Source organism: Sphaerodactylus townsendi, linkage group LG12 (genome assembly GCF_021028975.2).
Source record: "Sphaerodactylus townsendi isolate TG3544 linkage group LG12, MPM_Stown_v2.3, whole genome shotgun sequence".
Lineage (NCBI taxonomy): Eukaryota > Metazoa > Chordata > Lepidosauria > Squamata > Sphaerodactylidae > Sphaerodactylus > Sphaerodactylus townsendi.
The window spans coordinates 9,677,365-9,705,293 of record NC_059436.1 but is presented as its reverse complement, the minus strand read 5'-3'; the positions used below and the strand labels follow the sequence as shown (position 1 = coordinate 9,705,293).

Sequence of the window (27,929 nt, the reverse complement as noted above, 5' to 3'; positions counted from 1 at the left end):
AAAGCAAAATTGCTGAAAGCCCTTTAAAGGACCAAGGAGTGGGGAAGGGGACGGTTCATGGCTGCAAGTTTGCCTGCATCAAGGTGAAGCACCCTGTTCCCATAGTTCCTGTGGGAGCAGAATCCAGATCAATCCTCCATTCTCAGCCACCCTGCAGACCCCCTTTAACCTAGATCAGTGATGGCGAACCTTTTCGAGACCGAGTGCCCAAATTGCAACCCAAAACCCACTTATTTATCGCAAAGTGCCAACACAGCAATTTAACCTGAATACTGAGGCTTTAGTTTAGAAAAAACGGTTGGCTCTGAGCCGTGTGTTACTTGGGAGTAAGCTTGGTGGTAGTCGGTGGCTTTGCTTTGAAGCAACCGTGCAACTCTTCGAAAGGGTGAATCACAACCCTAGGAGGGTTTACTCAGAAGCAAGCCCCATTGCCAGCAACCAAGCTTACTCCCAGGTAAAGGATCGCGCTTTAGTTCGTCGCATGAAAATCAGTGGGGTTTAACAGTGCTTAACAGGGTTACCTACACTGCTTCCCCAAAACTAGGTCTTAGGTTTAATGCTAGTAATTGAGCCCAGCGTGAGCCAGCCTAGATGTGTGGGGGTGGGTGGGGGCGACTCTGTTTGCGCATGCCCACAGAGAGGGCTCTGAGTGCCACCTCTGGCACCCGTGCCATAGGTTCGCCACCCCTGACCTAAATCAAAGCTCTGAGAAGCCCACAAGTTGCACTCAGAATGAGCACAACATCATGTGGACGTTCTCATTTAATTCAGGGGTTTCCAGTGCGGAAAAATCCCCATGTGGAAGCAGCACCCAGCCATTGTCTGTGCCTCCAGAATCCATGGGCTTCGTGTAGCTCTTGGTATTCAGCTTAGCCAGTGGAGCCGGAAGGATAATATTAGCTTTGAGTGGGAATTCTACTTTCTCACAAAACAGTCCAGATTATTAATGTTCTGATCTGGTGAACAGTCTCAAAAAGGAAGTCTGTATTTGACGGTTAGTGTCGTTCTAAACCTGTGATACCTTTTATTTGACTGCCTCCAACCGAGACACACTCCATTATTGTCAGTAATTCACAAAACTTGCCTGATGCCCAGAGGCACAGCCTCCCAAGTTTAAAAAAGATTGGTCGATATCTTTATTGCAGCTGCCCAGAGAAATGTCATGACACTTCAGAGCAATCTTTGACAGTGGGCTCCCATAAAGTTGATTTAGGACTCAGTCCTTCAAGCAACACCAGTCCTGAGAAAGCTGAAGGGGGGAAAAAAATCCTTCAGTTGAAGTTCAGGTTCAATTTCTCAGCACCTGCACACAGTGAAAAGTTCAGCTGTCTCACAGCCGCTTCTTTGAATGGAAGTCTCTGAACGACACAGATCTTTGAAAACAGCAGCAGAGAGATGGGGGAGGACATATCCTGTGGTGGGAGAAGAAGGAGGATTTCTGGTTCCCACTGCTTCTGGGGACTCAGAGGTATCCTTAGATTCCCATTGTCAAGACTGTGTCTGAATGCAGATGAGAGAGTCAGAGATAAAGGGTTGGATTTAGCCCTGCTCAATTTCATTCCATCCCCTTCCATATTACGGACCCCAGTCAAATTGCTTTTGTAGATGCAGGTACATATAAACATTTTCTGTAAATGGAAAACTAGATGTCAGGGAGAAAACCTTTATCCTAGCATTCTTTCTGACCTGCTGGGTTTTTATTATACAGGGAATATTGTTAGTTGGAAATGCAGGGAATCATGTTAGCCCCCAACTACAATATTACTTAAAAGACATTGTGGTAGAAATGCAGAATGAAAGGGTTAAATTCTTTCCATCTTTGGCTTTCTGTGGTTTTCTAGCATTGTCATCAGGAAGGCAATGTCTTTTTTAAGAAAATTACTTGTACAGTGCATATGCATTGATTCCTCTTGTTCTCTTTTCTTTCTCTTTTGAAAGAGATTTTTCTTTAGTTTCTCTTTTCTAACCTCTTTCAGTTGTTTTATATTGGACACCTGCTTTTATATTGGACTTCCTGCTCTTGCAGGAAGACAAGAAGATTTGGGAAGAGTGGCTGCCATAAAATTCTGAATTTTTTTGCAGAATCTTGTTTCTTGCTCCTTCCCTGAATTTCTCTTTGATCATACATGACATTGATCAGAACTTGACTATGAATTCTCAAAAATGGGGAGGGTTGGGGACAGGTTATTGGATTTTAGGGCGAAATTGTATTAATTCCTTGATACAGAGGAATTAAGAGAATGTCACTTAACAGCAGCTACGGTTTCTCATCTTCAAAGTAGCTGCCTGGGGTTGCAAATCAGCATTAAAATACAAAGACAGTTTTGAAGTCAAGTCTGGTTTGGGCCTCAGCATCACAAACAAAGCCAGCCCCTCCCCCCTCAAACTTTCAATGCTTGTGGGCACCTTTAGAATTCTGACACAACCTGGTGAGTGCAGCCACAATATGGCTGCACAAAATGGCTGCCACAGGACGTGGTGTCAACCACAAAAATGGCTCCTGCAGCTTATTTTCAATCACACTGTGAAAATCCTTCTGATGTGGTGGCAGGTACTACCAAAGCAGTACTGTTAAAAATCCACACAGTCCAAAATCGCTAATGGCCAATAGCCCCATTCACTTTGTAAAAACACTTGGTAAGGACCAGGAAATGTGTCACTAGGCTCTATGGCACTCAACATAGTCATGCTGGGGGCCTATGAACTTAGCCCTGGAAGTGGTGCTTGCTTGCTCTGGTTCTGAAAATGAGGGTGCATAGAACAGAGCCCAGGGGCAGACTGGGAAACTCAAACCTAGCTGATCAGTCCCCAGAGAGATGACAGCAGGAGTCACTCAGCAGGTGAGGGGAATTGGGCATCATTTCACACATTGCCTCAAGTGGTGTTGTGGGAGGAGACAGCTGGTGAGCCAAAATCAATCACCGTTGCTGCTGAAAGGCTCGAGCCAAGTCCTCTGTGCAGGGGTAGGATTGCCAACTTCCAGGTGTGGCCTGGAGTTCTCCTGAAATTACAGCTGTTTTTCAGAGTACAGAGGTCAATTTTCTTAGTGGACATGCCCACTTCGAGGACACGCTCGGCAGCATCACATCCCTGTTGAGCTCTACCCCTTCCTCAAACTCTTCCCCTAACCAGGCACTACTACTCCCAAATCTCCAGTAATTTCCTAAGCTACAGTTTGGCCGCCTGCTGAGGTTTGGGTCTACTTGCTCCTGGCTACTAGCTGCACCCCAGGGCAGCAACCCAACAAGAACCTCTGGAGTAGATGAAATGCCTGCTAGGCCCTTTGAGGAAGATCTAACTTGACAGGCTGGCTTGTCAGGGAGGAAGAAATCAAGTTTTCTGGAAGCAAACTATAGGGTAGCTCATGACACAGCAGATGATCTTGGGAGGGCGGTACTTCTTGGATCACAGGTTGCTGCCACCATGGACGAGAAGATGTCTTGAACTCAGGGCTGGAGAACAACCATTACCCACTCATTCTTGCTTGTAAGAAATTCTGCTAGAACTCCTGGAAATAGCCAAGACAGAAGCATCAACCGGCCATTTGTCCTCACTCCCCCACTACTGCTGTTGCGTTTTTCTTCCTTCCTCTTCTTTCTGTGTCTCATAATATTTTTTTAAAAAAATCTTATATTGGCCATATGGTGCTATTACATTTTAAACAGAACTTCTTTTCAACCCCTTTAGGGAAATCTGTTTTAAAACCCGTGGCAGGACATGACCCATTGACATTAATTAATATTAATTGCATTAAACGCAAACATATAAACACGTAACCTTCTTGTACATCCAAAAGTATTTTGTGGAATGTTTTAGATTTGCTGTGTTAGGACAGAAGAATTTTTACATTTTTTTTCCTTGCAGGTTTTGTAACAGGCAAAAAGAATGTACTTCGATTTTGCACATATACGGTTGTCCTTGTTTAAGAATAACAATTTAGTCTTTTCACAGCATGGTTGCTGTCAGTTTTGCTCTCATGGTTTTAAAAAAAGGGTTGCCAAATTATTATTTTTTGCTCCTGACTTCTTGGTTTACAGCAGTCAGACACAGAGTGCAATTCTAAGCAGTTACACCCTTCTAACCCCATTAAATTGAGTGGATTAAGATTTTAGACAGGTACAAGCAGGATTGAAAGCCAGCATGGTATAGTAGCTAGGGATGGTGGACTCTAATCTGGAGACATGAGTTTGATTCCCCACTCCTCCACATGAATCTTCTCAGTGCAGAGAGAAAGGCAGTGGCAAACCATCACTGAATATCTCTTGGAAACCCTATGGTAGTAGCGAACCTATGGCACGGGTGCCAGAGGTGGCACTCAGAGCCCTCTCTGTGGGCATGCGCAAACAGAATCCCCCCCCCCACATCTAGGCTGGCCTGGGCCGCTGGGCTCGATTATTAGTATTAAACCTAAGACCGCTGGGCTCAATTAAGATCTAAGCGCTGTTATACCTCACTGATTTTCATGCGAAGAACAAAAGCGCAATTCTTTGCCTGGGAGTAAGCTCAGTTGCTGGCAATGGGGCTTGCTTCTGACTAAACCCTCCTTGGGTCATGATTCACCTGTTGGAAGAGTTACACAGGGGCTTCAAAGCAAAGCCACCGACTACCACCAAGCTTACTCCCGAGTAATGCACACCTCGGAGCCAACCGTTTTTTCTAAACTAAAACCTCAGTATTCAGGTTAAATTGCCATATTGGCACTTTGCGATAAATAAGTAGGTTTTGGGTTGCAATTTGGGCACTCGGTCTCGAAAAGGTTCGCCATCACTGCCCTATGGGGTTGCCATAAGTCTGCTGAGACTTGACAGCACTTTTCACTACCACAGAGTTTAGTCCTGATCTGGATAGCCTCATCTCTTCAGATCTCAGAAGCTAAGCAGGATCAGCTCTCGTCAGCACTTGGATGGGAGATGGTCAAGGAATACCAGGGTTATGACACGGAGGCAGACAATGGCAAACCATCTCTGAATGTTTCTTACCTTGGAAACCCCACCAGGGGTTGCTCCAAGTCTAACTTGACTTGGCAGAAAGCAAAACATGGTTACCAACTTCCAGGTGGTGGCTGGAGATCTGGGATTATAATGGATCTCCAGATAACAAAGATCAGTTCAACTGGAGAAAATGGCTGCTTTGGAAGTTGGTCTCCATCAAAGTCCCTTGTCTCCCCAAATCTTCTCAGGCCCCACCCTCAAAATCTCCAGGTATTTCCAACCTACAGCTGGCAACTCTAGGTATAATTCTGTTTAGGATTGCTCTGATGATCCTTTTTTCGATAGTCGTGTTAGTGATTGTGCAGCCCTGTGCAAAGTCCAGAACAGGGCCCAGAATCACTACTAAACCCCCATTCCCCCACAGTTGCCCCACTGGGACCAAGCAAAGGGCTGTCTCATACAAGGCCTGTGGGAACTACTTCCAGAACCAGGTGCCCAAACCTTTGATGGAACAGGTAGAAGCAGACCAAAAGAAGAACCATCAGCCTTCCATCATGCCTGGTCCTAAACAGCACTGAAAAGCCACCTCTAAGTGCCTTTTCTATTAAAACACAACAAAGTGTTATTCATATCATGTTGCTATTAAATTAGCAGAAAACCTACCATAAGAAAAAAAATGACTTGTTTTGATATCAGTTTTTCTCCATGAAGCAAAATACCATTTTTCTGAGATGCGGACATGATGCTGTAAGGAGAGCAAAATCCCCCCCTAAATATACCTGCTGGGCACCAGAAAAGGTATCCACGGGCAACATGGTGCCCCCAATCATCACATTGGGGACCCCTGATCTAATGGGTTGGTGAACTATATGTTGCAATCTTTAAAACAAACTTTGCATTACTGCATATTATAAAACGGGCAAAGAATCTTCTATAGCCAAACCCCTGCAGCATGTTGAAAGGTTAACCTCTATAGCCAAGGAATCCATCTCTGAGATGCTTGGCTTTTGTCATCTATCCTCTCCCCCGCCCACTCCTTTTTTTTTTAAACACTGCTGCAAAAGCAATAATATCTAATGAGGTGAGCGCAGTTATCTTCTCACTGCCAACTGCCTCAAAGTAGTGGGAGGTGTTTAGCTTGACCTGAAGAGAAGCCAGCAGTGGCTAATGGCCCATTTAGAAGCATTTTCAAATTAGGATTATAATCCATCTCACCATAAAAGCAGCAAAAGTGTTTCAAGTTATCTGGGGTCTTAATTGCATCGTCCAAAGTTGGCAGGAAATTAACACAAGAGATAATGTCTTAGAATCTGATCCACTGCCTGGTGGTTTTGCTTCAAACTTTGGGCTGAGAATAATGACTGGTTGGTCAGCCATTCTGGCTCACCCGTTGTTGCTGCTTCCAATCCTGTCCCTATAAAATATAAAGAATCCTGATGTAATTTTCCACCTCCATCCCTTTCTGCTAATGGATACCATGCTAGACCTGCTTGTGTGGAATAGACCAGCCCACAAACGTTTTAATAGCCTGTCAGCTTATGCAGTTTTGAGAGAAATTCTGCGGCTTTCTGGCCAAGCAGATGCTTTGTTTTCAATTCCTGGCATCTCTGGTTGAAGGATCTCAGGGAATAGTTGTTGGGAGCTGGCCTTTCCTGCTCAGAGGTCTCCAACATGGTGACTGTGGTCGCTGTGGAACCCACTGAAACTTTTTTTGGCAATCTCCAAACGTTTTTAGGAAGCAGGTGGTGCCAGGCAGGGCTTTTCCCAGCAAGGCTTCTGATTGACTATTGAAGATGTGATTGGCTGTGCAGATTTTTTAAATGTTGCATTGGCAGCAGCTGCCACCACAGCACAAGAATCTCTATAGTGTGTTACTGAAGTTAGGGCAGCCATTTTGTGGCTGGCTCAACCTCCTGTGGCAACCATTTTGTGCCTGCCATTTCAAAATTCTGAATGTGTCCACTGGCTCAAAAAAGGTTGGGGATCCCTGCTATAGCTGCATCTCTGCTTATTGGCAGGTAACAACTGTAGCAATCACATACAATCCATCCAGTGGTGGGATTCAAATAATTTAACAACCGTTTGGTTCTGGTGGGCTTTCCGGGCCATGTGTGGCCATGGTCTGGTGGATTTTGTTCCTAACGTTTCGCCTGCATCTATGGCTGGCATCTTCAGAGGTGTATCACAGAGAGAAGTCTTTTTCACACTGTGTCTAGTGAGAAGGGAAAGTATAGTGGTATATTGTCCATGGCCCAGGGTGGGGAACCAATCATTAAGTGTTTGCATGGAACTTGCTATGCAAAGGTGTGGAAAGGTCTATCATAAGAGCAAAGAGTTTCAGGTGATTCCAGAAGTTGACTGATGTCACTTCTGTTTATTTTTTCTAGAAGTGACATCACACTATTGCCTTTCGGTGAATTTTTTTCTCCTGCCAATCACCAGAATGGCTTCAGGAAACAAGAGCTGGGAGATCCCCCTCCCCCAGAGGGAACTTGGTCAGCCAAAGGGAAAGTAATTTTGTACCTGTTGCCTCTGGTCTAATTATTGTTTTAAAATATGCATAAATGCTGTGAAATTACCGTGGCTAAATACTGCAAAGTATTTTTTCCTAAGTGTGGTTGTACAGTATCTGTTGTTGAGGTTCTATATTCAAATAAGAATCAACAAATATTTATGGTGTGTATTATCTGTTTATTGTGCATGCTGTGTTACCACGTTGTTTTCTACTGTAGCAATTCCATGTTCTGCTTTGTTTGAAATATTGCATCTGAAACTTGCGGTGTCTTGTTCCTGATTCTGCGATCCTGGTCTTGTTGCATTATTTACTAGATGTCTCGTGCTATTTGATTTGCCTTGTTTTGCACCATGAGTCTGAGTGGGAAAGGCGGGCTGTAAACAAAGTTAATAAATCTTATTCTTCTCCGTTGCCCACCTTTTTACAATGGCTCCAAAGTGCTGCTATACAAGGATGAAAAAAGCTGATACATAATACTTCTTTTCGCATTGCCATGTCCTAACTGGAAAGATGTAAAAGGCTTTGGTATCTGTGAAAATTATAAATGAGAAAAATAGGCACAGTTGTTCTTGTCCTGGTGTGACAGGCTGCCCAGAGTGGGGCCTGGAGATCTCCCAGAAGCACAGTTACCTCCAAGCGTCAGATCAGTTCCCTTGAAGAAGATGGTTGGTGTAGTGGTTAATAGCAGGTGGATTCTAATCTGGAGAACCAGGTTTGATTCCCCACTCCTCCCCCTGAGTGGCAGAGGCTTATCTGGTGAACCAGATGTGTTTCCACACTCCTACATTCCTGCTAGGTAACACTGGGCTAGTCACAGTTCTTTGGAGCTCTCTCAGCCCCACCTACCTCACAAGGGCTGATTCCGCATGGGCCAAAAACAGCAGTGTGAAAATGGTGTGAAAATGGTGTAAAAGGGTTTAAAACGGTGTAAAAGGATTTCTACTGTTTTCACACCGTTTTCACACTGATGTTTTTGGCCCATGCGGAATCAAACAAGGTGTCTGTTGTGGGGAGAAGAAGGGAAAGGAGCTTGTTAGCCACCTTGAGTCTCCTTACAGGAGAGAAAGGTGGGGTATAAATCCAAACTCTTCTTCTGGGTTTCTATAGCATCACATGGAATTTCCACCATCCTCAAATTCAACCCCCATATCTCAAGGACCTTCCAAATCTGGAGTTGGCAACCCTACCCCCCAACCATGTATTGTGTTGTGCATATTTTAAATTCAGAGTGTGGCGGCTAACCCTATCTAGAGCTTAGATTATATTAACAAAGAGCATTTCATTTCCTGAGTCTGTTGACTATGTCACACACATTGTTTTCCCTTTGGCAGGGTTCATCAAGTTTTATCTGCAGAGGAAACTTATTAGAACGCATGTCAGACAGATATTCAACAAGTAAGTTTTTTTCATCTGTTTACTTTCTGCGTGCCTGCCACAAGGCAGAGATGGTTGACTTGCGCATGAAGAGCCCCCCTAGCATGGAAAGCTGGGAGCCCCTCATTAAAGAGGGAATGCCTAACATGATGTTCTTACTAATTCTGAGCATGATTTGTGGCATTCCTGGGACTTTCCCCTTAAAGCAGATTATAAATAAACCTGTTTTAATTGGGCTGAAAAAGTTGTCTGCAAAGTGGTTGCAGAGAGAAGCGTCCATGTGGCTATAGGGAGGGAGCAGGGCTAAGCTGTAGATTCAAAATGGGGGGTCCTTTTATCCCTTGTGAAGGTCTTTCCCCCTTTCCTGTCTAAGTGCTGGGTTGCTACAGTGTGACTCAGAAAAGAAAGGGAACCTGGCAGAGTCAGTGTCACTTTTGTGCTGGTGGAATAGAAAGGGAAAAGAACCGTGTGGAAGCCAAGGGTGTGATAGCAGCCAGCAGTGTGGGTATGTGGTAGGATTGCTAAATTCCATGTGGGACCAGGAGTTCTCTGGAATTACAACTGGTCTCCAGACTACAGAAACCAGTTCTCCAAGAAGGAGGAGTTTGGATTCATACCCCACCTTTCCCTCCTGTAAGGAGACTCAACGTTGTCTACAAGCTCCTTTCCCTTCCTTCCCACAATAGACCCCTTGTGAGGTAGATGGGGCTGAGAGAGTTCCGAAGAACTGTGACTAGGCCAAGGTCACCCAGCAGGAATGTGGGAGTGTGGAAACACATCTGATTCCTAGAGGAAATGGCAGCCTTGGAGGGTGGACCCTGTGACATCACATCTCCTCAGAGCTCCCTCCATAATCCACATTTCATCCTCTGCAAGCTCCACCCCCAAATCTCTGGGAATCTCCCAAACTCTGTCTGTGCATGTGCCATTCCCATACTGCTTGATGTTGCCATGAGGGGCTTGTGCTCTCATTCAGATGCAGCTGTGATATGCTCCTATCATATTTTGAACAGCTTGCTCTGTTGAATTTCTGCCTGGCATGCATTAATTAGAGGCCTTTCTAGGGACAATTGTGGCAAACTGATAACAAGGAATTTTGGACCCTCTTTTCTTGAATGGGTAGCATTTGGTTTCAGCACCAGTCTCATTAAGCTGAATTGCCATCTTTCTTGTTACCATCCCTGTGCCCAAATATATTGGCAGGCTAAGCTTTTCCTTACCCGTTAAACTGTTGTGTGCCTTGGCCTGCTGCAAAAGGCAGGGGAGCAGGGCCAATAGCAATGCAGTGGCCCTTTTCACAGCTGCAATTTGAGCTTGTTCTTACAGTCAGAGAGCTAACCCCACAGAAATCAATAGGGATTCGCCAGCTCATATACTGTATTGGCAACTTAAGTGATTTGTGTACCCCATCTATTATTTAGCTCTCTATGATAATGCAGAGGTCTACAACACCCACATTATGACTTTAATATCAAAACAAGGGAGTCTGCAACAATATTCTCAGTCAGCATCATGCTCGTCAAAGGGGATGATTTTGGAAGGAGACAGCATTGGTGTCAAGAGGAATTGAAGGTGCTGGAACGACTTTGCAGTGCCACATAAGCCTGTTGATGGTGCAAGGGAAATTTAACAGCCAATTTGTCAGAGCAGGGTAAAAAATAGTGCGTAAGTCAGAAAGTGTTTAAGAAGGTGTGGAGGGCTCAATAGCAGAATGAATTAATGAGGGAAATGGCACAAATTTTCTCACAAGATCTCTACAACGTATTGCACTTCTGATGCATGAAATGCAAGTCAAGAATTAACAACCCCCCCCCCTTCCATTTGATTTTTGTAGGCTCAGGATCTCACTGAATTCAGTAAGACTTGCAATATAGTATGGGCAGGATTGCCTGCTTTAATTTGACAGAGCATGGAATGCCACAACCCTCCATGTTTTGGAAATTAGGAAGGATCCTTTGCCTTTTAGGATGGTTGCACCAAAGGCAGATTTTCACCAGTTGTGACTTTTTCTATCACAGTGCATGAGTGAAGACAGAAATGGCAACTTGTGGCATTTCCCTTCTCTGTAGTTCTGTCAATACTCTGGTTTGGCCCTATGGTGCCACTTCTAATTGTTTTAGATGCTTGAAGTCTAAAGTTCTTGCAATTGAATTTTGGCTGCAGTATTCCTTGCACTTCAGAACATATCATTTTGCCTTATATTAAACCAGCAGTCCTTCTAGCTGAAAGTTGTCTCTATTCTTCTAGAAGATCTCTCGGGTCTGAGGCAGAGCTAGACCATTTCCCAATACCTGATGTTAGAGATGGCGGGGACTGAGCCTGCGATTTCTCGCATGCAAAGCCTATGTTCTACCACTGAACCAAAGTGACCTTCTTCAAGACCAAAGGGCTGCTATAGAGTAGGTTGTGGATAGTACATTGGAACTCAGTCTGCTGGGAAGTCATACTGTGCAGGCTGTTTTAATTTTAGGGAGTTTTTGGCAGAAGATTGTAATAAATTCTGGCTGATATCTTTAGCTCAGTGATACCCAGTGGCTTGGGAGCCACCTCTGGCTCTTCTAGGCACCATTATCCAATATGGTACCTGCCCCATGTTTCAAGAAAGTGGGCAAAGTCCTTGCTTGATATGAGTGGGCAGATAGGTGCTTGCTTGATAGGTGGTATTTGGTCACCACCTTGAAACGGTTGTCATTGGAGGAGCAGGTAAGGTGTGAGCTATGCTGAAGTGTGTGCTTCATGCCAGAGATGGGAACCAATGTTGGTCTTTTGTTTAATGGTGATTTTCAAATGTGGGTTTTTGTGAGCCATAGAATAAGTGCCATTGCATTATGTAGGGAAGAAAAATCTGTGCTTCTAAACCATATTACCAGTAATTTCAAAATTATTTGGCATGTGTTTGAAACTAAGACCCACTGAGTTCAGTGGGGTTTCCCAGTGCGGTGTGCATAGGATAGTACTTAAAATAGTTATTCCCCTCAGAGAATATCTCTTCTGGGTATTTAATAATCCTGCACATTTTCTTGCAAAAGGGGGTGTGGCAATTAATTTAGTAGCAAATTACTTATCAGAGGGAGCAACACCAAGAAGACTCCCCCCGCCCTTTTGTATCCTAGCCTATTTAAATTCCAGAAAATTTTAATAATGTGAATTTTAGTAGGGCTGTCACCTGATTAACATTTTAGTTGATTAATTATCTGCCTCTTTGATGGATTAATTGTTCATTAAATTTGAATAAATTTGCATTCTACCAGAAATTCAATGTAGGTTCTGTTTAATAGGCACTGTTGAAGATGTTGTCGGATAAACAACTGCGGTAATGCAAGAGAACCGAAATAGCTGTGCTCCTTAATCTACTAGAACCCTACGAATTGTATGATTGTGAGGGCCACATAAATGCACAACCAGCCCCTCTACCAAGCTTCTTCAGGTCTTGTACCTTTGACTGTAGCATAGGAGTGTGTGACCTGCGAAGCATCTCGTATCACGTTACTGTAATGACCAACAAAGCAACACTCCCTCAGCTTTCCTTGCCATCGAATACTTAAAGGTACAGATACCGTGTGTGTATGTGTAGCTCAGGGGTCCCCAATCTTGTTCAGCCTGTGGGTACCTTTCACTGAGGGCATGGTGCAGCCACAAAATGGCAGCTGTGGGAAATGGAGCCACACACATAACACATGCATACAGGGGAGAAACATTGGCACTCAGTCTGCTGGGAAGTCATGCTGTGCAGGCTGTGTTAATTCTAGGGAATTTTTGGCAGAAGATTGTAATAGATTGTGACTGATATCTTTAGTTCAGTGATACCCAGTGGCTTGGGGGCCACCTCTGGTTCTTCTGAGCACCATTCTCCAATATGGCACCTGCCCCGTGCTTCAGGAAAGTGGGCAAAGACCTTGCTTGATAGGTGGAGAGAGAGAGAATAGAAGTGAGAGAAATAACAAAACAGACACTGTGGTGACAGCTGTCCCCAAAACAGTATTTTAATCTGCACAGGCAATCAGAGTTGCATCGTCCTGTCAGAAACCTTGCTGGTGAAAGCCCCACTTGGCCCCACCCACTTTATAAAAGCACTTGATGGATACCAGGAAAGGGGTCAACGGATACCAGGACAGGCACCAGTCCAGGGAGCCATGGTATACTTAACCTGAATTATACAAATCAAACTTCAATTCGTTGTCATCGATACATCCTGATCAATCCATGACTTCCGATTTTTTGAAACCGTGGCTTTGCAACTCAAAATATAGTCCTCCTTGCTAAAATCTTTACTTCCATTTTTAAATCATAAATCAAGTTTTAAAAACTTAAGTAATCCTACCAATTTTTCCATTTTTAATTCTATGTTGCTTTTTTCCTTAAAAAAATCCAACAATCTCTTTTCTATTATTAAATCCCAAATTAATATGCTCAATCCAACATTCCCATTCTTTCTTAAAGTTACTCATATGTTTATCCAAAGTTATTCTCGTCAATTTAGCAATTTTTACCATTTTCATTACTTTTACTTGCCATTCTCTTATGTCAGGTATAATTATAGATTTCCAGACCTTTGCCCAATTTATTCTGGCTGCTGTAGACAAATACTTAAATAACTCTTCAGATTTAATATTCTTAGATTTTTCTGTAAGACCTGAAAGATATAATTCCGGAGTCAAAGGACATTTTTGTCTCAAAGTCTTACATATTCCTTCACGAATCTTTTGCCAATATTCTTTAGCTCCTGCACAAGATCACCACTGATGGAAAAGGTGCCTCTTTCTGTTACACACTTCCAACAATTATCAGGATATCTTCTTTGAATTTTGGAGATTGTATATGGTGTGATGTCTCATAATACATTTTGTAATAATTTTCGTTAAGGTAATAGTGTTTGGTAAAATTCATCCCTTTTCTCCAAGTTTTCTACCAGGTCTCTAATAATATATTATGACCTACATTTTGTGCACATGGTCATGAAATGTTTGATAATGATCAAAGGTTTCTGAGAGTTTCCATGTTTAAAACCCTATTTTCCCCCTTGTGTAGTAGAGAGTTTGGTTTGGTCAATGCAAAATGGGAGGAGAGCATTACTGGCACATAATGGCATACCTGACTTGAGAAAATATGCAGGCAAATAAGCCCTTAATGGTTGCCAACCTCCAGGCAAGGCCTGGAGACTTCCTGGAACTACTACTCATCTTGGACCAAGAAAAAGCCAAGAAAAAAAGACAGCACTTTTAAAATGGCTGAGGTGTGTATGAACTACTGTCATGGCTGAGGTGTGTACAGTGCCACTGGGAAATCTCCAGGAATCAAGTGCTGTTCTAGCATTTTCTCAAAAGTGAAGTCCTGCTTCATCCTCAGTGGGGAGAATGCAACAGGACTGCAACACACCTGTTTGAGGATTCCTTTTAAAAGCTTTCAACTAGCAGCGCTCTTGCATCCCGTGCATCATGTTTCCTGGAAATTAAAACTCACAGAATTCTTCTTTGAGACACGGAAGGGTTTAAAAAGCACCACATCACGAAAGATTGTGCATTTGTGAGATGTGTTGTGAAGAATCTGTGGATCATGTTTTGCATCACTGCCCCCTTTATACAGAGGCAAGAATGTCATTATTATTGCCCCATTTGAGTGGCACAGATAAAAGGACTGACCAGCAAGAGACTGTTTATTTATTAAATAACAACTCCAGAGCCATCCTGGAACAGACTGCAAGGTTTCTTAAATTGGTTGTTAATAAGCGATCTTAATCTAATTATGTAATATATAGTTCTTATTTTTTAACCTTTATATATATATATATTTTTCTCTCTTGTGTACTGATAATGTGCCATTAAAGGTTTATGGTATTGTGTTGAATTGACTCATAGAATTCATGGAGGCTTGCCCTCAATAGCGCAGAGGAATGGGGATTACAGCTTCTAGGCAACAGGTTCGCTTGGCAGTGGGCACTCCCGCCCGAGTCCCTTGAATTCCCTGCTGCCTGCTTGCATAAGAACCCGCTTGGGGACCAGGCGCTGCTGCCCATGCCCGGCTCCGCGCATCACTCAAGCAGGCGCTGCCGTCCTCCCCGGAGCCAACCCTGCAAGCTCCACAGACGGGGTGCGACTCGGCCCCCGTGCAGAAGCCGCCTCCGCCGCCCAGGCAGAGTCCGCCAGGGGGAGACAAGGCGGGCCTGGGCGTGCGGGGGCGCGCGGGGTGCGGGAGCGCGCGCTCGGGGCTGGGCCGGGGGCGGGCCGGGGGCGGCGGGAGGGGTGTGCCGGGCGAGGGCGGGGCCGGGCTGACGCGCGGCGGGGCCAGGCAGTGAGTATAGGCTGCGCTGTCAGGCCGGTGTCAGTCTGATGAAGATTGGCATGCAGGTAAGCTGTCATTCAGGGAGCCGAGCCGCGGCGCGCCGCAGACTCGCAGGGGCGGGCAGAGCAGAGCAGGCGGTGCGCTCAGAGCGGCGGTGGCGGCGGCAGCAGCAGCACCAGCACCAGCGGCGGGGCAGAGCAGGGCAGGCGCCGGCTACCAGCCAAGCTGGCCGCGGGGGAGGAGACGGGGGCACGCGGGACTTTTCCCGGGCACCCCTCGCCCTCTTTCCAGCCCCCCCTCCTCTTCCTCCGCGACCCGCTCGCCACTTCTTGGGCTGTGCTTGAGGGACTTTTGCGGGGGAAAGGGGAGCCCGCCGACGCCGCCGGGGTGGTGGGTGCCGCGCGCCGGTGGGAGGAAGCCCCCGTTGGGCCGGTGCCGTCGGGACGGAGGGACGACCTTGGGGTGGTGGGTGGTCCGTGGGCCGGTTCTCGGGTGCGCTGCAGGTGCTGCGCGGCTCTGCCCGTTGCGCGGAGGAGGGCGAGGGCGCAGAAGCGGGTGGAGCTGGGAAAGCAGACTGACCCCGGGGGGTGGGGGTGCCCAAAGGCAACGGGGCGGGAGGGAGGGAAGGAGACTGCGTTGGGGAAGCAGAGGAGCCCCAGTGGGGGCAAGGCGCGTGCGGAGCAAGGAGCCACCCGGCCGGGCAGGGACCGCCGCGTCGTCCGGGCTTCGCCGGGACAATTTTTCTCTTTTCCCCAAGAGGAGGCTTTGGGACTTGGACGGGCGCGGCGGTGGGGGGCTTCCCTGGCCCTGCTTCCAGCGCGTCGGAGGGGACCTCTGGCCCGGGTCGGGCTTTCGAGCGACTGCGGCACCGGCAACTTCTTTGCGGCCGGTGGTGGAGCGAGGCGAGGGCCGTGCGCGCCGGGATGCGGGCGGCACAGCAGCTCCGAGGGACGGACTCTGCCCAGCGGCCTAGCCAGGGGTCCCGGCAGGGATTTTTATGCCGGAGAGCTCCGGTGCGAGGGCCGGGGGGTGGAAGCCGCCGACTGACCCCCAAGGAACGGGCCTCGGGGCGGCTGTGCAAGAGGCGGCGGGTGCGCCGGGGGGGGGGGTGCCTTCTTCCCCAAGGCGGCGGAGGCTGCCCGCGGGTTTCGCTTTCTCCAACCGCTGCTGCTGGCCGAGGCTTGACCGCGGCCTGTTCGGGGACCCCGCAGATGGGGACGGCCCTGGAGCGGATTTCCCTGGACGGGGACGGCTCTCCAGCGGGAAGGAGCGCGGGATCGAGTGGGTGTCGGGGCGCCTCCGAGGCGGACAGCTCACCGGGGAGGAGGCACTGGCGGGCGGTCGGGCGAAGCGCTTGGGCTGCTGCTGCTGCTGCTGCCCGGGGGCCGTCCGGCTTCCTTTCTCCCCGGAAAAGCTCGCTGGGGCCGAGGAGACAAAGGGAGGCGCGCTGCTGTCCTCGCAGTGTGCGGGGAGGGGAGGGGGCTTCTGTGCCTTGCCCTCCCCCTGCCCGCCCAGCGGGGGCACGTGATGCTGCTGCTGTCCCCGGCCAGGGGGGCGAGTGGAGCCGGGCTCTTCTGCGGGAGGGGTTTGCCCCCCCACCCCGGGGCAGGAGAACTCCTCCGAGGCGGTCGCTGCAGCGGAGGGGGCATCGCTGGGCTTCTCCAGCCCAGCTCGTGATCTGTCCCGTGCAAGATGACCAAAACTCTCCTGAGGCGCTCTTAGCGGCGGGGGTACTTTAGAGGTTTTGTAAGGCTGCGATCCGAGAATCACTCTTCCGGGGACTGCTTGGCTCCGGCTTGGCACTGCGCTAAAAAGCGGGGTTGCAAACCCCCCCCCCCCCCGCTTCGTTGCCTCCATCATTCACAGTTGCCGGATTTCGTAAAAGTGTGGAACCTTAGAGAAAAGTTTTTTTCCCCCTTTTTCAATATAAGTTTATTTGCCCTGAACGTGTTTCCTTTTTGAAAAAATATTGTTGCCTGTTCTCTAAAGCTTGAGAAGGTGGCGTGGGGGGGGGGGGGGGTTTGCAGCATCGCTCCCGCGATCGGGGTCTCCGCCGGTGTGGTGAGCAGACTTTGACAAAAATAAAAACCCACCCTCACCCCGTTTGGAGAAGGTTGGCTTAAACCAGCGTTGCCGAGTTTGTATTTGCCTTTCGCTCCAGAGAGGTTGGAGACTGGACAGGAAGAGAAAATCCCTGTCAAGCCCCCTCTGCCTTCCTGCTTGCCTTGCCTGGTGTTTGTTTCCTCTTGGACTCTCTCTTCCCCAGACAATACAGGCAGATCCTACACATTTGGGAAGAAAAGAGGACAGTCAATTTGGTTGCAGTCTCAGGCGCTTTCTTTCTGAACGCTGCAGGACTTTGCCCCTGGGCAGGACTGAATAGGCTCCAGCAGTAAATCTCAATCATCCCAGTTACAATTTTGTCAGTGTAGAGAGAGAATGGTGCTGGGCCGGATGAGATGCTTGTATTGACCTTCCCGGTTTGCAGTAATGTCCCTTCCTTTGCATCTGCTGAAATGGACTCTGACTCACCCAAGCTTCTGCTGCAAGAAATTAGCTTTGAAGGGTGCTCCATGGCACTCTGTAGGCACCAGACTAAAAGGACGTCGCTCTGTGTCTCCCTTTTGGGGGGCAATCCGGGTTTCTTTGTCAGAAAAGGACTGGGTGGCTGCGTGGTTTGTCTGGGGCGGTCTCTTTCTCTCTCTTTCCTTCCCATTCCTTGGCCCGCCTGTGGCTTTGACCGCATGTCATAACCATTTAAACGGTGGTTGCTCTGCTTAAAGGGTCCGAAAGCTGTGTTTGATTAACTCCCATACCGATTGCTTGGAAGTTCCAGTAGCTATAAATTACACCGACACGTTTTGCAGTAAGCTAGTGATGAAATGGAAGGAGAATTGTTGTCGTCCCGAGTGGTGTTGAGCTGAGAAACCGACAAGTTGGGCTGTAATAAAAACCAGAGCCTGCTGTGTCTATCTCTGCCCCACTTTCTGCCTTGCTTGGAGCTGTGCCGCTTAAAAAAAATATGTATCAAAAAATGTGTAGCTGCTGGAGGGCCCCATTGCTTGGGCTGGTCCTCTGAGCTAGCTTGATTGATCTGAAGTTGACTTGAGGAGTTAAGACGCTTGCTAAAGGTCATGGGGGCAGGTTGGGGAAACATGCCAGAACTTAGCTCCTAACATAAAAATGGTGATCAAACAAATTACCCTTTTTAACCTCCTTGGTGAATAATAAAAATATTCCTTTCTGGAAAGCAGGCCCGACTGTGGTGATTAACATATACACACACACACAGACACACACAGACACACACACACACACACAGCCTCCTTTTTCGTTACCTTTTCTGAGATTGGCCCTTGCCTTGTTTCAGAGGGTTCTTGTGGCTCAGTTTTGAAATGATTCCAAGTTGAAATATTTGAAAAATTTTACCTACATTTTGAGGTCAGGTGGGGTGGGAGTGTTTGATGAAAGTCCTGGTTATGAACTGCACAGATGCAGCTCCATTGGTGTGCGTTGGCCTTCTGCAGAGTGAAAAAAGCAAAGGAAACAAAATACAAAAATTTTGTTTGCAAGGAGCCTACATTCAAGCTAGCACTACTTTCTGAAGCCCCTTTTGCCCTCTCTAAGTGGCTGGTGGGCCTTTGCTTCACACAGCTGTTTGTATGCGAGCCCCTTTGAAACTCAGTGGTTAGGGTCCAGGACTCTGTCCCCGTCCTCCCCTTTTTGAGGTATGTAACTTAATATTGGGTCTATTTCACCCCCATGACGGATTGGCAAAGTGTGCTTTTTGTTTCGGCAAAACAGGAGGGGGTGTAGCTCAGTGGTAGAGCATCTGTTTTGCATGCAGAGATTCCAACTTCAATCCCTGCCATCTCACATTAAAAAGGTTCCAGCAGTAGGTGATGGGTGAGCCCTGTACATAAAACCCAGGAGGACTGACCTTGCTAGATTCAGTATAAACCATCACAGTTTTGTACTTTTTACCAGTGAGTAAAAGAAAAAGTTTCACATTTATTTTTGGAATCTACAGGGTGTTGTCATCCTTTAGCTTTCAGGTACAAAGTGGTGTGACCATTTTTACCTGCTTCAGTATAAGGCAGCATCCTGTGTAGACAGCAGTTGGAGTGATTACAAAGGAAGCCCTCGTTCCATGAGCTCTGCTGTATCATTTTAAAACTTATTTTAATATCTAAGAACTAGTATGAGTGGTAAGAGCTCAGCACCATCTTGGATGAGGTATTCCCTCTTGCCTTTGTCACAGGAGAGAATACCTCTTAGATGGGACTTGCTTTGACATGCAATTGTCTTTTCTCCCTCTCCACCTCTTGCAGTGCTGTTTGTGCACAACAAAACAGTGGAACAGAACTTACCTGGCCAGGTCTTGATACTTCCTTAATCAGGTAACTGTTAGTTGAGTGATTATGCCAGTTGTTTATATGTGATGCAACCATCTACAGACAACTCACATTTTGAGAAATGGATCTAAGGCTCATTCCGCACACGCAAAATAATGCACTTTCAAGCTGCTTTCACAACTGTTTTTGCCATTCCGCACAGCTTCAAAGAGCCCTGAAAGCAGCTTGAAACTGCATTATTCTGCGTGTGCGGAATGAGCCTAAGACATGTATCGTCAGATAGATGAACACATCCAGCCACCTTATTTATTCGTGAAGCCAGTTTTCCCTTGGGAGGGACTGGAGTTGGGAATTGGGAATGTTTTTGTTTCTACAGCTGTCAGATTCCGTTCTGTTTTAGTTTGTAGCCACTCATCATTGCATTGCTTGTCTGTTCCTGCTCCACCCCCCACCTTCATTTCCTTCACTGACCCTGTAATGGTGGAGAGGATAATAACGGGAAGAAACATCATTTTCACAGATTTCTTTTCCCCCCCATTAATGACTCACACATACCTCCCCTGTAAAGAAAAAAGCCCATTAAAATTGCTATGTTTCAGTCAAATCTTATCATAGCTGAGTTTAAGGGGATGATATAGGATTTTCTGTTTTTAAGGAGCAAACAGCCACGTGGATCTCAGTTTCGACTGAGGCTGATTCCACGTGGGCCAAAAACAGCGGTGTGAAAATGGTGTGAAAACATTATAAACCCTTTTACACCGTTTTAAACCCTTTTACACCATTTTCACACCGTTTTCACACTGCTGTTTTTGGCCCATGCAGAATGAGCCTGAGACAGGGAGAAAGGGGAACCTCTGGCCATCCAGCCACTTTCACAGTTGTCCTTAGGACTGATATTTGCGTGTGTGTGTGTGTGTGTGTGTGTGTGTGTGTGTGTGAGAGAGAGAGAGAGAGAGAGAGAGAGAGAGAGAGAGAGAGAGAAGAGCTGTCAAATTGCTTCCAATGTATGGCAACCCTATGAATTAATGTCCTCTAAAAATCCTATCATTAACAGCCTTGCTCAAGTTTTGCAAACTGAGCCCCCTTCCGCACATGCAAAATAATGTGTTTTTAAACCACTTTCACAACTGTTTGCAAGTGGATTTTGTCATTCCGCACAGCTTCAAAGAGCACTGAAAGCAGTTTGAAAGTGCATTATTCTGCATGTGTGGAATGAGCCTGAGTATTGTGGCTTCCTTTGTAGAGTCAATTCATTTCATGTTGGACCTTCCTCTTTTCCTGATGTCCTCAACTTTTCATAACAGATAATTGCGTGCAGGGTCAAAAATGCCCATATAGTACTTTTACATCTTTTCACTGAGGTATATAGCTCTGGAGGAGCAACTGATATTGCAGAAATTGAGTGGCCTAAATAAGAGGGGAAAGGGAAAAATCCATTCCTCTCCCACTCCAAACCCTTCTACCCTGGCCATTGCTGTTTACATTTATTAAAATGGAGAATATCCTTTCATGGCTTTCCGGTTGTTATATGTAGGTGGCTGTTGGTTTTACCAGAGTCCGTGAAGGAATTGACCTATCTGCGACTGACCGCTGTCAAGGAAGGGGAGTCAATAATTTATCTAATTGTTACTGAAGAGACTATTTCATATAGAGCAGTGAGCTTAAAATGTGGGGAGAAAAGTCACTTTCCCAAAAAGCACAGCTTGGAAAAAGTATTGGAACACACACTCACACACACAAATCACTAAAGATGGAATGCACATCACAGACGCTGAAATAAAAATCCACTTGTCTACACATCAAATCAGTTGAATTTTTTTAAAAAAGGATAAATACACTTAAAACTGTATTTCTGTCTTTCACTCCAACAGCAACTCAAAACTGCTTCATGTTCTGTGCTGAAATCTGTCTTGGTGTCATCCCAGCTTGTATCTCCTCTTTCCTTCCCCAACACTGGCTCCCTGCCAACAATCTTAACTATGCGTACACCCTCATAAGCGCAAGCACAAACAAAAGAGTCGAGATGTGAGTTTGGGGAGGTAGCTTGTGTGTTGCTGTTTGTGGGTGGGAGGGGGAGATTGTTGAAGCACAAATCACAATCCAAAGAAGTCAAGGGAAACTATTTCCTAGAAAGCTGCACAGAATCCTTTAGATCTAGGGTCCTTAACTTTGCGAGTGCTATTTTGTAACTTTAAAACTATTCTTTTTTTAAAGAAGAAGAGAAACTAAATGGGGAAAATGCCTTGTGTAGTGATTAAGCAGCAGTTTTCATGAAACACACAAAATACATGAAGCTACCTTATACTGAGTCAGACATCAGTCCATCAAAGTCAGTACTGTCTGTACTCAGAGTTGCAGTGACTCCCTAGAGCAGTGATGGCGAACCTATGGCACGGGTGCCAGAGGTGGCACTCAGAGCCCTCTCTGTGGGCACGCGCACCCAGAGTTCATCATGTGGGGGGGTGGAAAATCACCCCCCACAGACACATCTAGGCTGTCCTGGGCATGATCCTTCACCTGGGGGTAAGCTCGGTTGCTGGCAATGGGGCTTGCTTTTGAGTAAACCCTCCTAGGGGTGAAGTGAGATTCACCCCATTCGAAGTGTGTAGGCACGGTTGCTTCCACTCAAGCTTTTACTCCTGAGTTAACGGGCACCTCAAAGCCAACCGTGATTGCTCTAAAGCCTAAAGACCTTGGTATATTCAGATTAAATTCGCCGTGTTGGCACTTCTTGGCAATAAATAAAGTGAAGTTTCTAGGAGGCTGCAATTTTGGGCACTCGGTCTCGAAAAGGTTAAGCCACTACCACTTGCCTCTAGGAGCATCAGGAAGAAGTCTTTTGGAAGAAGAAGAGTGTGGATATATATATATACCCTGCTTTTCTCAACTATAAGGAGTCTCAAAGTGTCATACAAGCTCCTTCCCCCCCCCCCCCACAAGTCTCCTTGTAAGATGAGTGAGGCTGAGAGAGTTTGGGCCCAAGGTCACCTAGCAGGCTTCATGAGGAGGAGGGAAACAAACCCAGTTCTCCAGATTAGAGTCCACCTGCTCCTAACCACTATGTCACACTGGCTTTCACATCATCTACTGCTTGGTTCTTAACTAGAGATGCTCAAGATTGAACCTGGGGCCTTCTGAATTAAGCACAGATAATCTAGAACTAAACCACGCCCCTTCCCCTTTCCTGTGGACAATTTCAAGAAACACTTGGATGTGTAGCATTATCTTTTGATCCAGTGGTGGTGGGGACATCAGTAATGCTTAATATATCAGCTGTTGGTCTTAAATAGTGAGATGAGGCATGAGTTGCTATTAGAAATGTGTGAACGGCACCTAATGATGTTGTGTATTAAACAAGGTAGATTGTACTTGCCTACCCTTGTTGACTCTGTGGCTTGTGGAGCAGTCTGGACACTTTCTGGAGCTTCTGTGTTCCCAACTTTTGTGACCTTCAAGCTGAGTTCCTCTGTGGTCCTGCTGTCCTTCTGTGGACCCCTAGACCGAGATAGAATGAAAACTTGGAGGAAATATGAATGGAGCTCCTTTATCTCGGCATTCTGTTTGAGAACAGCTCCATTGTACGTTTGTGTGGGTATAAGTTTTCCCAGACTGGAGGCCATTTTGGCAGGGATCCTAAGATGGTAGATTCATTGATGTAGTTACAGAGAAAAGAAAAAGGGTGATGGTGGTGGTGGGCCAAATGTGCTTGGAGTGCAGCAGGGCCAGGTCTTTTCTGTGCAGACCTTAAATAGATGCAAGAGGAGAGCAGAGTCGCAACAGCTGTTTACTGGGAGAACGCACTTTTTCATGCTATTCTGTAGGAAGTTGCCACTAGAGGGGGATGAGAAGCCCTTTGCTTAATGGTTTCTTAGTGTCTAAAATATGTGTGTGTTAACTTTTTGGAAGTCCTACTTGATGGCGCTTGTAAGTCACCTCTTCTAGCAGCTCTTTCTGTACCCCACTGCTGCTTCTATCCTTTCTATTATTCTGCTTTTACATCCAAAGTGTGCCTTCCCATCATTACTTCGCATGCCAATCTTGTGACACCTCAGCCAAGAGCTGTGCTGCAGGGTTACACAGAAACCTGGACTGAATCAGGAATCTGTGCTCAAGAGTTATCCACTGCTCTTGAGGCATCTATGGAATGCAGCTTACCTTGCCATCCTTCTGAAAAAAAGAAATACCCCACCCCCTGCCCCATTAATAGAATTTCCTTTCCCCTTGGGTAATTAAATTTCGTATAGTTTAAAATTTCTAGTATTGACTTATCACAAGTGTCTTTTCCTGTTCACGAATAAAGGGGTTTTATTTAAGTCATCTGATTTAGAGTGTTTTAATGAAGCCTGTAATAGCTTGCAAGGTGCAGACTGTCCTGATCCTTTACAGCTCTCTGTAGAAATAAGTGCTGGATAATTAATGGTCTACTGTGCATGAGAAGAGAGGAAAAGGTGTTGGACCTTCTCAGTGAAACTGTGGATGTTGTTGAAACCTAAAGTTGAAAAAAACAGATTCGTAGCTTCTTTCTGTGTTGAGAAGTAGTCCCTAGTGTTGAGAAGTCCCTAGTCCCTTCAGTGGGGTTTACATCTGAGTAACTACACACAGCACTGTAACCCAGGGCGAAACCTGGGAAGGAAAACCTTTGTCCAGTGGGTTGGGTCAACTTTGTCAGCCTGAAGAAATTAAATAAACATGAAGAGGTAGCAAGAACTGCTTCTTGTGTCGTTTAGCAGAAGACTTGTCTATACACAGGACCACCTTAGGCTGATGTTACACGCCACCTTTGACAGGTGATGACAGTCTATTGATTAAATAGAATATATGGAGGGAACTTCCATGAGTGTTAGAAATATGGCCTTATGTCAACAGGCTGCTTCACGTATGTGGTGGCAGTGTCACATTGTTCTGGAGTTTTCATGTGGGGGGAAGTTTTAAGAGAAATTAGTTGTGTATCACGTTTTAATAGTCCAAAAGTATTTTGCTAGGTCTTATTCAGGATCATGTAATAAAGATTTTAGAACTTACTGTTGCAACAAAAAATGCTGATATACACTTTTCTACAAAAAGATGACAGTAAATTTGTATATTAATCCACCATTTCCTGGACCTTCTTTGTAGCAGAACGCTACACTAGGAAGGCACTAGGACCCCTGCGGAGCAGAAGGTCCAGGAAATGGTGGATTAATATACAAATTTACTGTCATCTGTTTGTGGAAAAGAGTATAGCAGGAAACTGGAAATCCACTGAGAAGTTTTGATTGTTAAAAGATGTATAACTAAGGGTTAGCAAATAGCTAAATAATTTAAGTTTTGTTTAAAGACAAAACAAAACAATTTTTTGTGGTAGCTTAGAAACCTTCTTTTGAATTCTGGCAGCCAAAATTAACAAATAATATCCTAATTAAAGTTTTGTATTGAACCAACAGTGTATGTATGTTCGTTATTTTGTTCCCCTCTGCTTTGTGTTCTTCATTTATGCATTATTTTGAAATAAACATGACAACAAAAGTTTCAGGAGCTGATAAAACACAATGTTGCGTAATCTGTAAGATATTTGAACATTTTCAGTTGAAGTTGCTGTTGCGGAGAAGTGAAAGCACATGTACATTTTTACATTGTGTGTTTTCCAGTGGTGAGGAAGGGCAAAGGAAATACTGCAGTACCAATGCTATAGTGCCAAACTCGCGGCCCTCCAGATGTTATGGACTACAGTTCCCATCATCCCCTGCCAGCATGATGCTGGCAGGGGATGATGGGAACTGTAGCCCATAACATCTGGAGGGCCGCGAGTTTGGCACCCCAGGTATAGGGAGACGACAAGCCACGCTAAGAATCTCAGTAATAGATGTGAATTGAAGTTCTCAGGATCCCAGGGCTGCTTGTCTCTCTTTTATGTTTTTGTCTTGTCTTCCTCCAATGGAGTTCAGGGGTGCATACATGATTCTTGTCCCCTGCCCTCCATTTTATCCTTGCTACAATTTATCTGAGTTGATTAGGATAAAAAAGTGATTGAACTAAAACAACCCATTGAGCTTCAAGGCCAAGTGGAGGTTTGAACCTGGGTTTCCCAAGTCCTAGACTTGCATGGCCAATTTGTTAGTCATAGCTTGGCTAACTAGAACCTGAGACATGTGTTAAGGAAACCACCAACCCTGACCCTGTGAAGAGGACCTCTGCACACTGGCTGTGTGTGTTTATGCCACCCCCCTGTGACACTGCTTTCTCAAAATTGCTGACCCTAGGAATAGGGCATATGCTGTTTCACTTCCTCTGCTTCCTTCAAGTGTTTGCACCATGCAGATAGCACAGGGGGGTATGGAGCCAGCATGCCTATGCTGTTCCCCTTCCCGTTGTGGTGAGTCGGTGCATGGATAGGTTGTCCAAACTGGGCTCCTGTTGTTTAAGGGGAGCTGAGATTACTAAACTGTAGGACAAACTGGGCTTTCTCAGTCACTGGCCCTGAACTTTGAAATGTCGTTTCACATGTAAGCTGTTAATAGAGGCTTTTGATTTCAGATGGTGGTTAAAGAGGGGTTGCCAGTGGTTGTGTCCCTCCCCCCATTTCTCATTGCTGCTTGGTGTGGTCAAGGAGAAAGTTTTTTAAAAGGCCAGCAGGCTTATGGTGAGACATTATTTCCTGAAAAAAACGTGGAAGTGAAGTCATGCCTCTCTAGGAATTTGCTGAACACTTATCAGCTTCAGCTGCTCCCCCATACCTTTATACCAGGAGTGTCCAACTCTGGTGCTTCAGATGTTCATGGACTACAATTCCCAATTGGCCATGCCAGCAGGGGCTGATGGGAATTGTAATCCAGGAACATCTGAAGCACCAGAGTTGGACACCTCTGCTCTACACAAACACCCATCTCCCGCTGGTTACCAGGCCTGGATACTTGTAGCTTACTATTTTGTTTTTTCATTATGGTCTTAATATATTAAGTTAAAATGGTCTTAGTTTGTGTTAGTGGTTTTTGTGTGATTTTGAGAGCATACCATTTTTGGATTTCTTATGAAAAGCATCTTTTTTAAAAGCAAAATTAAGCATGCTTAACAGTGATTTGCTGTAAAGTCTAATCACAGTCTTTGTAACCTGTTTTTAGTTTTCCAAAATTCTTCAGCCAACTTGCCCACCGCCACCATGATGCTTTCTGTTCAGTTCTGAGACTCTACTATGAGAATGTTTGTTACATGCAAATAGGTATTTGACATTTTAAAGACAGAGAATTAGATGCAGTTACTGATCAACCTCCTCTGAAAATGCTGGGGTCATCTTCTATCCTTTGTGAATTCTGGTGAAAAGCCAATTACATTTTGAAGCATTTTGTATGTGTGTTTTTCAAAAAAATTATCTCCTAAGGCCTTTTTTCCCCAAGATTAAAAATTCAGTCTGCTCTAAAGTAGTAGAACTAGAAAATCTTGGCTTGATGCTTTAAAATGTGTTAGTAGATAGGCTTCTGCATCTTTTCCCCCCAATACATAATTACATAAGAATGCGTGTATATCTATATAAAAAAATTCAAAAGTAAATGTTCCGGAGGGGGAGGCGAAAACCGAGGAGCTGCTGACACGTAGACTCATTTCACAGGTTTCAAAAAAACCCAAAACACGATTATAAATAGTTTAATAAAAATGCAGTGGCATTAACATAATTACCACCATGGCAAGTTCAGTTTCAGCAGAGTTTGCTTGCAAAATGTTGCCTTGTGGAGGAGATTCTTATTTTCCTGCCTGGGCTGCTACAGAGCTGACTCTCTTGGTTTCTGGTTACACGCGAGCTTCTATGAAGGACCTTTATGCTAAGGCCTATCTCACTAAAAACACATCCCTCCATGTAACAAGAAACCTTAAACCGAGCTGGGTATTTTAAAACTGAAGCAATGAAGATTAGATTAACTCTCTTCCAAACTGCTCTCTTCTGTTATTATTTTTGGATGGAATGTGGGGGAAGGCAGCTGTCTCAGACAAGGGTCGGGGAAAGTCAGTTTGGGTTTCAAATATGGGATGGAACTATAGTTTCCTCCCTCCCTCCCTCCTTATTTTTTTTTTAAAATAAGAAGCTTGGAAAAATAGCAATAATGAATTCTTGTCTCCTTTGTCATTTTGCAGTAGAATCTTCTGTAGTGATAATGTTCCAGGGCGGAGTTCTGATTAAGAAAATTGGCTGTAGCATGTAAGCCCCAAGAAGATCCAAAGTATGTTAAGTACTTTGCATTCATTCTGTTTGCCTTCTGGCCTTTTTGGTAAGATGCCATGTTTCAAATATAGTTTTGTCAATGCGTGCAAGACGCTCCCCCCACCCTTTCCACGTTATGGCTAACTTTTAAAAATACTCTTTTTAAAGGCCGGTGTCTGCTCTTTGCAAATATGTTATGGGTTTTTACTTTTTTTTTTGTTCTCCCCCTGAAGTTGATCATGTGGGCCTGCAAAGTTAGCAGAATGCCATTTGGAATGAAGATAAAGATATCAAAAGAGAACAAG

The 27,929-nt window shown here is 45.5% G+C and overlaps 1 protein-coding gene across 7 annotated transcripts in view; it reads left to right on the top strand.

The window, feature by feature from the left end:
• Positions 1 to 15,063: 15,063 nt before the first annotated feature.
• Positions 15,064 to 27,929, top strand: part of PKNOX2 (PBX/knotted 1 homeobox 2) — a 352,275-nt gene continuing 339,409 nt past the window's right edge. For 6 of the 7 annotated variants that reach the window (XM_048512663.1, XM_048512660.1, XM_048512662.1 and 3 more), the window contains exon 1: positions 15,064 to 15,164. The gene's annotated coding sequence lies outside the window, so the exon portion shown is untranslated. Of the gene's footprint in view, positions 15,165 to 27,579; positions 27,692 to 27,929 lie in introns of those variants that run through there. The other variant, XM_048512658.1, reaches the window with a different exon arrangement.